This window comes from Molothrus ater, chromosome 1 (assembly GCF_012460135.2).
Source record: "Molothrus ater isolate BHLD 08-10-18 breed brown headed cowbird chromosome 1, BPBGC_Mater_1.1, whole genome shotgun sequence".
NCBI classification, from domain to species: Eukaryota; Metazoa; Chordata; class Aves; order Passeriformes; family Icteridae; genus Molothrus; species Molothrus ater.
The window spans coordinates 139,346,294-139,361,972 of NC_050478.2; positions in this window are offsets into that span (position 1 = coordinate 139,346,294).

Consider the following 15,679-nt stretch of genomic DNA (forward strand, 5'->3'; position numbering starts at 1 on the left):
CATAGCCAAAGAAGCAGTTAAATGCAAATTTTGCCTTTATTCATGCTAATTTTACAATTCTCCATTTCAAATTTCTAGATTTGCATTGTTTCCAATGTTACTTCAAAATTTAAATTGATATCCCCCAGAAAAGTATTTTCCACTGCATTTATTTGTAATTGCATATAAAATACACAATGGATTGTTTGAGTAGTAAGGGTTTGGTAGCAGGACAGGGCTACAAGGGTTGACTTCTGTGGAAGCTGCTAGAAGCTTTCTCCATGTCCAGTAGACCCAATGCCAGCTGGCTCCAAGACTGATCTGCCACTCTCCAAAGTCAAGCCCATCATCACTGGTGGTAGTGCCTCTGGGGTCACATATATATAATAGTTAAAAAGCCCTGTACAAGCAGAACTGGTGCAAATGCAGCTGAACAGGGGAGTGAGACTATGGAGAGAAACAGCTCCTCCAACATGAAAGCGGGTCTCCCAGGGCTGGAGCAGAGATCCCCTGCAGCCTATGGTGAAGACCATGGTAATGAAACCTGTAGCCCATGGAGGTCCACAGTGAGCACAGATGCACCTGCAGCCCCTGGGGTTCCCCACACTGGAGCAGGTAGATATGCTTGAAGGAGTCTGGGGCCCTGGGTAGCCTGCACTGGAGCAGGTGTCCTGCCAGGACTTGTGACCCCCTGGGGGCCCTGTGCTGGAGCACAGGTTTGTGAAGTCTAGGAGAAGGACACGTTTGGAGAAATTCATGGAAGAGTGTCTCCTGTGGGTGAAACCCCAGCACTGGAGCAGGGGAAGAGAGTGAGGAGGAATGAGCGGCAAAGACAACCCCTACTCCCTGTCCCCTCAAGACAAAGAGGGGAAGAGGTAGAGATAATCAGAGAGGGACTGGGGGGAATGTGTTTTGAGATTTGTTTTTACTCCTCATTATCCTACTCTGATTTTATTGGCAATGAATTAAATTAATTTCCCTAAGTCAAGTCTGTTCAAACAGTTCCTAATTGTGGACCTAAAGCATACAAGAAAACCCTTTAAAAGTCTTTCTTTAAAATTGCTAATTTTTTCATCGAGAATTATTATTCCTCCGAAAACAGTGACCCAGTTCAAACTTCAAACTACTAGAACATGCATGATGCACCAGAGTGACACTTGTGTGGAAAGACCCCAGGATTTACATATTGTAGCAAAATTTTTTCATCTTTAAAACAAAAGCAAAATCTCATGAGGTTGGATGTTATATAAACACCTTGAATTGATGGAATGATGTAAACTAAGTGTTGGGTGTCACCTCAGATCACAGCATGGCCTCAGGGGGCAGGATGCACCACCACAGTCCATCCCATGACTAAAGCAAACTTCTCTGGGCCTTGTATTTGTTTTCCTTTGAATGAATCTAAATGATAATAATAAAAAAAATAACCAGATATTTTATTCCACCCTGTCTACCTGTTAATGCTTTCATGAGAGTGTATATGTGTTCCATATTTGGAGCACTGCAGCTGGAAGGTACTTTGAGAAATCTAAATGTGGGAAGGCTTTTGATCTTCTTTAAATTACAGGAATGGATGAATTATACAGGTACATCAAAGAAAGAAATAAAATTTCTGCCACAAGATCACTTACACAAACCTTGTTTTTAGAAATTATCTCCCTCCCAAGGTTACCCTGAAAAAGTAGGAAGGACCAACTTCATTAAGGACACTGAACTTGCATTCCAAAAACAGAAGCCTGAAAAATAATTTCCAAAACTGCTTTTTGGAAACATTCCAAGGGTTGATCGACTTAAATACAGTGGTTCTTAGAGATAAGACATTAATTTAAAAAATCATTCCCCTGGCAGTTTTGGGAAATTTAGCAACTAGAGAACATATAGCACTGTAAAATTATAAGATTTCCAATAGATTTTAAAATTTGATTATAAAATCAAATTACTGGTCCCCCATTTTGGCCTTAGCATTTATTTTGCTAATGTTTTGGATCAGACTCATGTCTGGTCTCTGTAGCAGACATGGAGCAGCAGTGGTGAAGGGCTTTCAACTTCTCTGTCATCTTAGACCATGCTCCTCAGCTTTGTCATACATACTCTGTTCTCACATCTGACATCCTCATCCTAACTTAGCTCTGGATAAGTGCAGTCCTTCATTACACCTCCCTGTATGCTGCAGAGGTACCATTCAAATTTGGAACGCTAAAAAAAGACTACAGTCAATTACAAAACAGAAAAAGGAAAGCTGAAGAAACATGGAGTCCCATTTGTTTGCTTTATGACAACACAGGTTGTATCTTTGTGTGCTTCCAGTACGCTGGGCAAAAAAAAGGTAAAGAGAGTAAATAAGTGTTCTTCTCTCCCTGCTTCCTTCAAACAAATGAATAATTAGGTAAATAAAATTTTTCCCTAGGGCACCATAAGGCAACTTAGAGCTCTGGCCATGATGGATTAGTTTATCTAAATGCAGTGTAATGATAATTATGAATGTTTAAACAATTTGCAAAAATAACCTGTTCTATTTCTTTTAATATCCAGACAGAAATGCACATGTATACATGCAAAGCTACACATATTTGCATAAAACCCCTAAAACCAACCCTTTCATATATTACGGGATAAAAATATTTAATGAAATGTCTTTCAGGTTTTCAAAAATATGATTAATTTTATAATACAACTTGTATTATGCACAAATTGTATTGACAATTGTTCCATATAGTGGTTATATAGCCCTGGAAGACCCTTAACTACAAATGTTATGTAAATGATGCCATACAAACTATAATTGTTTTGGATGTTATTCATTGTTAAACTTGTACTGTAGTGTTTGAGTTAATTTAATGTATTTCTTTTTATGTATTTTCTAACTAGTTCAAAAGAACACAATTCTCCCATTTGAGAAACAGTTGATAGCTTGCTACATTACAGGAATAAAAATGAATAGAAATAAGCTGATAAAAATGAACTTGCATTGTTAAGTTTCACCTAGCAGGATGACCTAGCACTACAAGAGTAATAATGCATGACTTGGATTACATTCATTACTGTAAAATGTATTAGTGCCTCAGATGCTTTCAGATGTTATGAGACAAAGAATGTATCATTATATAAATACGTATGCGCATATCAGCAAGATATCCAGAATTTGCAATAAAAGGATACAAATTTCCTTTCTCACTAAAACAGTTGAAATCTTTGACTGAATTATAAGCTATGCATGAACTAACTGGAGGTTAAAACATTTCAAGCCAGTTGTGTATTAAACCAGGACACTAACTTTCCCAACAAATGAAATCTGATCACCTATTGAGCAAATTTTGTGTAATTTTTGAGACATTGACTCAAACTTCAATATGAAACTCGTTGAGGGGAAAAAAGATAACTAGAGTAAAACCTGTGGAATATGCAAATATTCCCAATGTTTTTTATCATAAGCTTTACTAGCAACAACAGAGGTTTGCTGTTTCACATTCAGGATATGTAGGAATGCCCAGGCACCTCCCCTACGGGCAGGGGGGTTTTGCACTGTCCTTTGCAATAGATTCTGGATCTGTTGCAACACTTGGATCATGTGCAATCCTCTGGTGGAAGGCCTCAGGAAAGAGCCTGAGGGCATTTTAGGGACTTTAATGTTTTTTGACACCTTTTAAGATATCAGAGCTGCCTCTCACATCAGCAGTTGAGTCAGTTATGCCCTATCAAACCTTCCCCTGGGAGGAGAGAAGAGGAATTTTACATCTAAGCACTTGTGTAGGGGAGGACAACCACCATGATAAAAGGTGCCATCCCACTCTTCAGGATTTGCCTCTTGTCAAAGATGGCCCATTCTGTCTTGTGGGAATTGCCACCACACCCAAAAAATTTACCTCTTACCCCTCAGCAAAGCCCCCTGGCACCTCCGCAATTGTTTTGGGTCATTAACCATTAACAATGCAATCTCTCAGAAGGCGAGGTGTGGCTTGGTGGGCACCTGGCAACCAAGCAAGGTAAAACATTCCACATATGTAAAATGAGTGAAAGTAATTAATTTCTTTGATACTATTAGCAAAACAATATAAGATCATTTGGCATTAAGCTTCTTGGTCTGTAGTTTTATTGGCAGAATCTTTGAAAAGTGGAAACAAAATGAAACAAAATATCTAAAGTTATCTACATAATAATTTTGGCAATATAAACACAGCAGACTGCTTTTATAACAGATTTCAAGCTTGATTGTTGAGATTGATTGAGATACTAGTCAGAACTGCATTTAATTATTTTGTGTAAATGATATGGTGTTCAAAACCAGTTATTTCTTTTTTTGTTTTTGAGACTTTTTTATAAGAAAGAGTTCTCTTCTTCTAATAAATAAATAATAATAAATAAATAATGACAATTATTTCCACAACTGATCACCTTTAGCTGGCCAGGTTCTATTTAGAAAAGCTCTGCACCCCACCTGTTCAGATTATTTTCCTAAAACTTTGAAGGTGATTAAATTTAGTTTTTCTGTATAACTATGGAAATAAGGCCATCTGAACAGAAACTACTTTTCAAAGACAGTTACATAATAATGTAAAAGAGCTCTAGCAATGAGTTTATGAGAGGATAACAAAGACAATAGAATGGACTGCAGTGGGACAGTGAGATAATATTTCTCAGAATGTCAGGAAGCAGTCTGAGCATTAGATCACCTCACCTTTGTCAAGATCTCTTTTAAAGGTCACCACAGGAAAATTTTGATGACAAATTTGAAGGAACAGATGCTGCATCTTTGCAGCAGTTAACAGAAATAAAGGACAAAGGTATTTCATCTAAAAGTAACAACATGTGTGCTACAGATTTTGTCTTGGACTCTTTGCTTGTAAGATTACCAGATGGTAAGTGGACCAGGTTGTTGCAAAGAAACCAATCTATTTCTGCTGGATATTACATGCAGGTAGTAATCTTCCACCTTCCAACCTTTCAAGGGCATTTTTCTCACAAAAATCATTGTTTTTACAAAAGCATAGTAAATGATGAAAAATAGCATGACGAAAAACAGCAAAAGGAAGTTAGGCTATTGACTCTTCCGAAACCCTCTCTCCTGGTAGGACAGTGGCTTATTAATAATGAAATTAGTCATCTTTACTTTACAAAACCCAAAAATAAGCAGTTCAGATTTTTTGCCTAGGAAATCTGGCAGTGCTGTAGTACTTGAGGTTACTAGATGAAGTACAGGTGAAATCCCATAAGAAGGCACATTACAAGTGTGCATGAGGTGATCAGTTTTTACTGCCATAGAAATTTTTTCTTTTATGTTGAGTTCTCACTCTTAAATGATGTTTTAACTTTCTTTTTTGCTTCTATAAATTTAAAAACTTTCATAGCTCAGAAAAATAACTAATTTACTATGATACACAAGGTCAGTCACTATAATTCTTAATTCATACAATAATACCTTTACTGAATGTATTGAAGCCTTGTAACATCCAAACCAGTAGAAGGATCTAGTTCGCACCTGATTGAGCAAAATTTACACTATGCACCCTAAAAGGTAGCCAAGGAGCTAAGTAGCTTCTGAGCAAGAAACTCCCCAACAAGTCTGAATAATCAGACCAGCTGCAGTTGGAATGTTTTCTGCTTTGAGATCTTTGGTGTCAAAATTAATACTGGCACATGCACTCCTATTATCCATGCTTAGCCCAGGGAAAAATATTTCTGAAAAGTTTTTCTGTGAATACATCTTTTAAAGTTTTAATGAGGGGGAATCCCAGTGTTCCCAGTGTAGGATCCATCTTTGAAAAACAGTTCAATTGAGCTGGGTAGAAATATATTTTATAAATAATTTCCAAGGAGTCAAGACTATGTGCAACTTAGGACACATTCTGCATTATTTTAAATATCTAGGACTACCTTTTCTCCAAGGAAAACACTAAGAATTTATGGGTTACCAGGTGCTTGGGAAAAGAACATAAAAAGCAATTTAAATATAGGGTGGTAGTTGGCACTCACTGGCACATACTCCATAGTCTCACAATCTTCTTCAACAGGAGATTGCAGGCATCCCAGAATGATGAATTGATATACCTATTTTCTATGAATTGGTCTAATCAGTGGCCTAATCAAAATTTCAGTCTTCAATAAGAGATTCTGGGCCTGAATCTCCTTCTTTAATTATGTACTATGTGAATAATTTTTTTTGTTTGATTATTCCACAGGGTGCCCAACATTTTTTTGTCAAAGAGTAATCATTTCCCTATTCACTCCCTCCATACAAAAAATGATTTTTCAGATGTGTAGCTTAACCTTTACTTCATTTTTAAAAAAAATTCTTTACTGGTTAGTTTATTTTTACATTACAGTTATCTCACATTTCAAATCACTTATTTTTTTCTTTCTTTGATTATTTCTACAAATCAATACTGTTAACTCCTTTCAAGAGCACAAGGCCAAAAAAAATTAAAAATTTGAGGTGTGGGTGATTTACATAGATTTACATAGTTTATTTTATTCACAGTTAATTTCTCAGCAATTTATATTAATATGTTTCTCTTTTTTGATCTTCAGCAATGTTTGACAATACATATATTCAGAAAGCCATGATTCTGAGGTGCTAATGTTTTTCTAACTAGTAATAGTTTAGGAACTCTCTTTGAAGATATGCACAATTACTTTGTTGAAAAATAGGGAATAGTGAGTTTGTGGAATTGCCCCATTCCCCTCACCTTCCCCACAAAATGCTTTTTTTTTTTTTAAATTGATTCACCTGTCCCTCAATATCAGGAAATTCTTCCAGATCTTGCATTTTGGTTCTTCTGAAACATGCTACACCAGCAAATTTCAATTCTCACTAATCACTTTCTCTTCTGAATGATTTTAGGTAAAAAGAATAATAGAACTTCTAGTAGAAATAGATGTAGTAGTTTGTAGCCAAAATATTTCTTTCTTTCTTTTTAAATGTAAAAAAATCCTATTTACTTTTAGACTAATTTATCATCAGTTTGGAGGTGGCAAAGTTTTCCACCATCTCTGGTTGATTTGTATTTTTATGTGTGTGTAAGTAAGCAATCTAATCTATAATTTAAATTTAAGCTCTATGCAAAAAAGTCTAATAAAACCTTCATGGAAACAATAAACTAAAGGGCTTATGGCAAGCAAATTTTTGTGCCAAGATATGGACAGAGTTTTAAAATTATTTAAAATTATGGAATTTAATCTAAATTAGATTTGATTATATGGTCATGTATGGTCCTAAGAGAAACAGAAGAAGTAACAGACTGCTCTAAAATAACAGGAGTATTCATGCAAACATAAAGAGTTTGGTTTTCTGTGCATATATCCTGCTTACATAGATAATTTAATTGAATCACATTCTATTTGAAAATCCTGGAATTCTGCATCATGGCAATACTGTACTTTATATAGAGCAAAGTCTATTTCAGTAACATTAAGTGTCTTAAAAAATATTATATTTTCCTCAAAAAAAAAATGACACATTTTTCTTGAACATTCTAGATCACAAAGTGATATCTTTTCTTCTTGCTGTGTAGTTGATAGAAAGAAGAGGGACCAAAGTAAACAAGAAGAGTTATTATTTTCAATGTTCTCTAGATAACTCAGAGGAAATTAGATAAAGAAGAGATGTTATCTATGTCAGTAATATAACGACACTAATTAAGTTTAACATCCGTAGAAGTGTTGGCTTAGTCCTACTTAAAACTAAACAAACAGATTATGCTTTGCTCAGAAAACAGACAACTGGTTTTATAATAAAGTAATAAAAGGAATTAAAGCAGCAATCTGTTCAGGTGAAAACATTTCAGCAGTCATTAATTATCAGCCTTAACACAGGCAGCCCAGGAGTACCTGTAAGAGTTGTTACTTTTTCCTGTTTACTGATTGCTATTTTTCTGGCCAAATAAAACTGGCAGAGCTGACAGACTTAAATGACTTCTAGTTTAGAATTGAATAAAGATTACTTGAGCTTTTCATCAATCAAAAGTGAAAATTTACATCAGCTCTATTTGCGTTGAGGTAATTTTTCACCTGTCCCAAACAGCTTGTATTTCATGTTTATCCAAAATATATCTTATTCAGTCATAAACAGACATTTCCTGTTTTCAATTTTCTCTCTTCATTCTATTAAAAAACATCTCAAACATAAAAATATATTTTGTTGGGGAATATTGATATTCATGCAAAGTTAAATTTTCCATTAGCAAAAAAAAAAGCCACAAAGGAAAAAAAAAAATGAAAGAAAACCCAACCAAACAATTTCTTCAAAAATTTAATGAGTATTTTACCTCCGTGTCTTTACAATACAGGATAAAAAAGCAGTGTTCTGATACTGATTATTTTTCTTTTTCTTTTTTTAATTTTGCTCTATCTAATTGGCTAATGTTGATCAATGGCATAGAATTAGATCTGAAGAATTAGATCTGAAGAATTATGGACTATGAATAATGAATTATGAATAATGCTAAGTCTGTTTATAATAATTTATAGAATCTCAATAATTCCATGTAAAATCTGATAGGATAAGCCTGGAGGAGGTAATATTTTTTTTCTTGTTGTTATAGTGAGAAAACACAGATCTGAGAAAGAAATTTTATGGTAATAAAAATAATGGATAAAAAGAACTTATTAGCTTAAAATGAAGGATTAGAATGGATGGCTGCCCTGAAAAACATGCAGAATACCTTTAGGCATCAACACAAAATATGAAGTAAAGGGAGAGATGTTTGTACAGACTAATCTAGATGTTAAATTGGTGTATTTTTGAGAGAGACATTTTATATCCATTCTTCTTTTCCCTGACAGACTTTGGATCTGAGAGGACACAAACAAAAATAGAGGTTTTTTTTGCAAGAAACAATTAGAAATATTAATTTACTTTGACATAAACCTGAAACAAATTTTACTAAGAATGAAAAAATCTTATGGAAATGGTCTCAAAGAATTTGGATCAAAATGGGCCTTTCTATAGAAGCAAATCAGCGGTTAAAATTGGAAGAGACCAGACTGGGTCATCAGGTCCAACCTCTCCTAGAGCACATTCCACAGGATTTTGTCCAGACAGATCTTGAATACCTCCAGGGAAAGCAAGAGAGAAAGAGAGAGAGATCCGCAACCTCCCTGGGCGATCTCTTCCAGTGTGTGGTCACCTGCACCATAAAGAAATTCTGCCTCATATTCAGGTAGAACCTCCTGAAACACAGGAGGGTTTTCCTATTATTTTATCAAACAACATACCTCATTTATAATCTTAAACTACTGCCAAATTTTTATACATTGCCAATGAGTGTTTTCTGAAAAATACAGCAACCCTCCCCCCACCATCAACAACTGAACTATATTTTGCATCATGTTGCAAGATGACTATATTTATTTAATTTCAGTGGCTGGTCATATTTCAGAGTTTCTCAATTCAAGCATATAATGCAAATAAGAAAATGTTTATTACAAGTCTTGTTGATAAATTGCATCGATAAAAGAAATTCCTAATAAAAAAGGAATGAGTCTGAAGATTAAAAATGAACTACTGCCATATATAATAAACAGATAAAAATTTTTGTTTAATAACAGACTCTATGGAGTTGGCAAGATGTTGTCACTTTGTTGTCCGGGCTGGATTCTCCCAGTCTTGCCCTCAGGTCAATAAAGCGGTAGATTTTTCCTGGGTGATATCTTGCACATATAGCCACCCCTGAATTTGTAGAAAAGCATTCAGTATTGCTGCTTGCTGATCATTCCTTCCCCTGAGAACCAAGGTATTGCTACAGGAGAGAAAGCAGCAGCCCCCTGGCCCCCCTGGGGTTTGCTCAGACCTTAGCACTGCAGCCAAAAACAGTCTGAAGCAAACTCAGGTAAGTCAGTGGAGATGCACAGACTTGGAAAGATAAATCTATCAAGTAGAGGATATCAGGAGGTCCTTTTATACACTTTTCTGATAGATTAGTTGGAATTGTTTGCATTTTTTTTTTTTTGTTCTGAGTTGTTATTTAGTTTTTCTTAAAACCTTTGAAGTCTGTGGGCATCCTAGTGCCTTTCATCTGGAATCTGAGAAAGAAAATAGTAACTTCCATTAAAGGTTTAGATTGTTTTACCTTACTGCATCCCTGGAATTATTTGAAAAACTCCAAATAAAAAAATGAAAGATTAGTTTCTTACTTTGTGCATATTTATTCTTTACACTTTTTGAATGCATCAAATTTTAACTTTTCTCTCTTCATCCTTCATAATAAGAGGAACATCTTATGGAATAAAGTCAAAAGTAGAATATGTGAGTAGTAATGTCTAATTTCAGTTATCACTTTTGGGTCTTTTCTATACTTCTTGAACATCCTATTAGGTCATTCTCTCCATGACAGATTATTACTTGTGTTACTTTCATAGTTTGGGAAATAGTAGACTAAATTATTTTAGTCTGTCTATTTTAGATATCAAGTACAGGAGATGTAGAGTTTTGAAGAAGTTATTTTTCATCTCTGTATTTGGTTGTGTTCCAAACTGAGGTTGAATATAGCTTGTCCTTTTGATTTATATGCTTTTACAAACAAAAAGTTGCAGCTGTATACATAGGGACAGAATTAGGTCCACTGGGTTATTACTATTCATTGAAAAAAAAAGAAGAAAATTTGCTGGTATTGCAGTCTTCCTCATTTAAAACCTGTTACATGTGGAAGGTAAGATCCATTTACAGACTTTAACTATATTCTTCTGAAGAAGAATCTTACTTTTCTTCTCTGATGTCATTTAAAGGGCAAGATGAGAACATATTGAAAGAAAATCATGTATCTTCATTCCTTCAAATAAACCAAATGACCTTTTCTTGAAATTTGAAGTAATATGTTTTTCATTAAGTGTTTCATATTGTGCAGTTTTTATCATGTGACTCAGCAGTGGGAATAGACTTGTTATTAAAGGACGGATACACATGATAGCTCTATTTAAAATGTAAGGTAAGAAAGCTTTAAAACCCTGTTGAAATGTTAGTTTTACTTGAAACATCATAGAAGATCATGTGCTAGAATCATACCACCTTAATTCTGCAAAAGGAATTCTACAAGCTTACATTTTTGGGAAACTGGGGGAATATTAATTTTTTTTTCCTATCTTAATGGCTAAATCACTCTGTCAGTGTGCAAGGCTTTAAAGAATAAATAATGATATTATAGTTTTCATGTGTGAGGGTAAAAGTAAGTGGAATAGTCTTTAAGGTCAGGCTAATGCAGAAGAAGTAATAAGCAAAGCAGAACTAAGCAGGAAAACATGTTTTAGCCACGAGTCAAATCAAATTGCCAAAAAGAAAACCAAATTTGAATAAAGAAAAAGAAAGTCTTGGCCTATATACACAACCAAGTTGCATAAAAATAAATAGTCTTTATGTCCTATGAAAGAATAAGTGAAAATGAACTCATACAATAAAATATCACAGCTGCACACTAAGGAACACATTCTAAAGTGATGGCAAATGCACTCCACGGAATCCTAGAACCTCAAGCAAATTTAAAATAAATAAATAAATAACAAAAAGAGAAATGAGAGAAAAAGGAAATATTAATGAGAACTCAAGACCAACTAGTACTAAGAATAGCACAATATGATTTATTGAATTTGCTTTCAGTGATTAAAATATAGATGAAAAAGATAGAGTTCCTAGTCTCTTTTTCCAAACCACAAATGACAAAAATAAGTAAGACTTCGGGAAAATTCAGCCTAAGATGTCTGACTTCATTTCAGATCCCCAAGGAAGTTCTCACAGCTAGATGTACCATCTTTCACATCACGTTTTAACCTTGACTAATGAGAAGAGTACTTGTACTTGAATCTAGAAAAAAGAAATAATCAAATCTCCTTATGTATAGGGAACTCATAAGTAATACAAGCATATTTTCCAACTTTTCCTGTATTTGCTTCAGAAGAGACATTTGTCCCTAATAAAGTCTGTGAAAGAAATAATGTAACAATCATCTGTAAACTATTGCTATGACAGTAGGAAACAAATAACTGATTAACCAAGAACACAATACCCTACTGCTAAATTACTTTATCTGGTGATTTTATTAGCCATGTTTTTGAAATAACCACAGGGTATTATCACCACATACAGACAATAAGGTCATTAATTTATGTCCTACTACAAAAGAAAAAGGATTTTGCAATCAAAGACAGTAAGAGAAAAAACCAATTTTTTCCCAATAAATAAGATCAATAAAAGATTAAAAATTTAAAAATGTTATTTATAACTTGATTGAATGTATATTAAAATTGGTAGTTATCAAGATGTAGGTACTGAATTTATTTCTGTGTCTAATATGCCTTTTTTATGGTGCATGTTATATGAAAGATGAGAAATTTCACATATAATTTTGTAGCTCTCAAGTGTTAGATTAGATAATGCTTAGATAGATTAGATAATAGTTTAGATAATATTAGATAACCCTACTACTAAAAAAAAACCACAAAAAAAGATAGCCAATATTAACGGAAGGATATTGATTTATTTTCTTTTATACTAGGTTTAATTTTGTAAATTTTTGAACCATTCTCTTCAGATACAAAATTTTTTGTTGTTCTCCTTTGAGAATAGTGTAAACAAAAGTAGAGAAACCCTTCTCAAATAAAGAAAAAAATCCTTTAGATATCTGAGATCAAGTATTTACCTGTGCTTGTAATCACTTCTACTGAAACTAATAACTCTGCATCTTGCCATAAACAAATAAATAAATAAATGACAAGGAAATAAATAAGACAAGGGGCATGTGCATGGCTGAGTAGATTTGGGTTTAAGAACTATTGTCAACATACAAACAAAGCTATGTACTTCTATATTTATCATTGCCTTTTCTAGTGAGCAACAGTTGCTTTGGAGAATATTACTTCTCAGGGAAAGATTAGGGTAAGAGGCTTAGTTACCATGGCTCTAGGACTTAGTATACATATTTGATAAGATTTCCTATGCACTTCCTCCTATGTTACAACTTTAATTTTATATTTTTATTTCTGCAGTGGAAAGTCAAATTAAAAACTGCTAAAAATTACAATACTTCTAAAACCAAATATAGCCTCCCATTCAAAAAAATAGCCAGCCATTCATAGGTTCCTTGTCGAGTTTTCTGTGTTTATATCTCATAAACCTTTAGCTTAACAGGAAATGAATGGAAGAATAAGGAAAAAATATTTCTCGCATAGACATCTTGAATCTGAGGTTAAAAGTATGGAACATAGCTAAAGATGGAATATCCTCATCTTCTGTTGTCAAAAAGAAGGTCTTCTATAGTCTATTGTACTCACAGGGCTTACAGCAGAACCTTCACGCATTGAAGTGAAAAGTAGATAGAAATCTTTGGTTCATAAGATAGCCTTTTTCATATACCACATCCTGTACTATTGCAAAGAACACCAGATAGGGATTCTCCTTTGTAATACACCATAGGTATTGTGTATAAATGGTTATCACCATAAGCCATAAGTTCTTAAAAAAAAAAACAAACAAATAATCCAAAACCCCTGACTAAACTGGCAAAAAACCCCCAAAAAACCCTCATTTAAAACTGCCTTAGGTCAAACATTGAATAAAATCACAACTTTATTTTATGATTCTGTACATGGGTGGTCTCATTTCTTTTGAAATACATGAGATGACATCAACAAGAAGTTTTTGATATAGGACTGTAATTGTCCATTTCAGAGCGATATTGAACTGAACATTTTTCCAAAATCCTAGTCAGCTGTTACATGCTTGAAATATTTCTAGTTGAAAAGATTTTTTTCTTATTGTCCCTTTTAATGTGTTGAATAGAATAATTGAAAGAGGTAACATTTTTTGCATTTTTGAGGATTGGTCATTCACATTCATAAATAAGGAACTTTCAGTTATACTGTCACTTAACTTCATTTACCTTCCCTTTGAAGGAGCATAGCTATATTTAATTGACACAAAAGAGGAGTGAGAACATTATTATGAAGATTCTAAAATCTTTTGTATTGGTTTTGAAGGAACCTTTTTCAAGGCAGAATGAAGTGAGACCCTCTGGGGAGATGTATGAAAGTCTCCAACTTCACTTCCCAGAAGTAGCTTTATCATTATACTTGGACCAGTGAAGAAAGAGAAACATCCAAAGCTTTATGAATGCCTAGTATTGGAAAACTATAAGTAGAAAAAATGAAAAATCATTTATGTGAGAGGATTCTTTTATTTACATATTATGTAAATAATATATAACTGCTAGATGCACTAATGTTTACTTTTCAAGTTTGCCTGAAGGGACTAAAAATGTACTGGGTTTAAAATAGAAAGCTTAAATTCTCATAAAAATATATCAAATCCTGACAGAGTTTTCAGGGGAAAAAAAACCTGCTAGGATTAGAAATAAACTGAACTGAAGCACTCAATGCAGCAACACTGGAGAAGTAAATGAAATTAGATCACCCAACTCAGAAAAAATTCCTCGAACTATCATGAGTTTCAATATCTTATAGACATCTGAAACCTTTACCAACTACTTCTCTATATACGTTTCCTAATATAATATTTACCTATAAATTTGAATATTGAATTTTCTCAGTCCTTCAGTGACTCTTGTGTGTTGCTTGTGATGAACAGGTATAGAAATGCTCAGGCATGTCAAACTTGGCTATTTTGCAGATAAATTTCAAGTGAAAAAAAAAGAAATCTGTTTACTGGATTAAGTATAAAACCTGAGAAACCCTATAGTAGGAACTCTCTTTTACTTCAGTTGCAGATTCTGAGTTATGGGGAAGAAACACATTTTACTGTATGACACTATTTACTGTATGACAGTTTTACAGTGTGTTATTATAAAGCACCAGTGGGTAATATGGAATGTTTAATAGTTTGGAGTTTCCTTCCAGCTTTGTATATATATAAACTAAGAAAATTATACCAACATTGTCATTAAGTCCCTAGGTTTCTAAAATTTCTGGCAAAATTAAAGAAAACTAGAGGACTAATTTCTGCTATATGAGGATTTCAGGGTAAAATGCAGTTTGGTTTATTCATTAAATATGCATTTAAAAATATGTCCATGTGCATGTCCATCCTATCCTGGATGAGCACTAACCTTTCTCTTTCAACATGTTAAACTTTGCAAGTCTCTATAAGTCTTGTTGAACTTCTCAACATTTCAAATGTAAAACATTGTAAAATGAGAAACAGAGCCCCAGCTCTGTATTAGATTTTATGCATAAGAAATATTAGAATAAAATAAAATACTCCTCTCCCCCCATAAATTGAATAATAGAATTAATAAATATTATAGGCAAAACTTGTCAAAAGTTTCATTCTTAGTTTCAGTTTTCAAATTCACCTTGGAAAAGAAATTAAATCATGGTTGATCTAATAATAAGCCAGTAAGCTAAAACACTTCTTGAACAGTACAAAAAAATAAATATACCTCATTCTATATTTGGTTCAAATGGAACTGTTTGTCAGTCATCATGGTTTTTTTTGAAAATACAGTAGCTGCGTTTGACTGCTGGCCTGAAGTGGACAATATAGGATGTGGAACTGGGAAGAATTTAAATGTATGGTGGACCATTGCATTTTTTGATGACAGGAGATGGTGAATCATCATCATTCTTTCCCTTAGTCCCCTACCTCATGCATAGTCCCCTACCCCTACATTCATAATTTATTCTCATATCATATGTTGAAACTTTGAATAGGTGTCAAAGGTTTCACTACAATGTTTCACAACTTTAAGGTTTTGCATGTAAG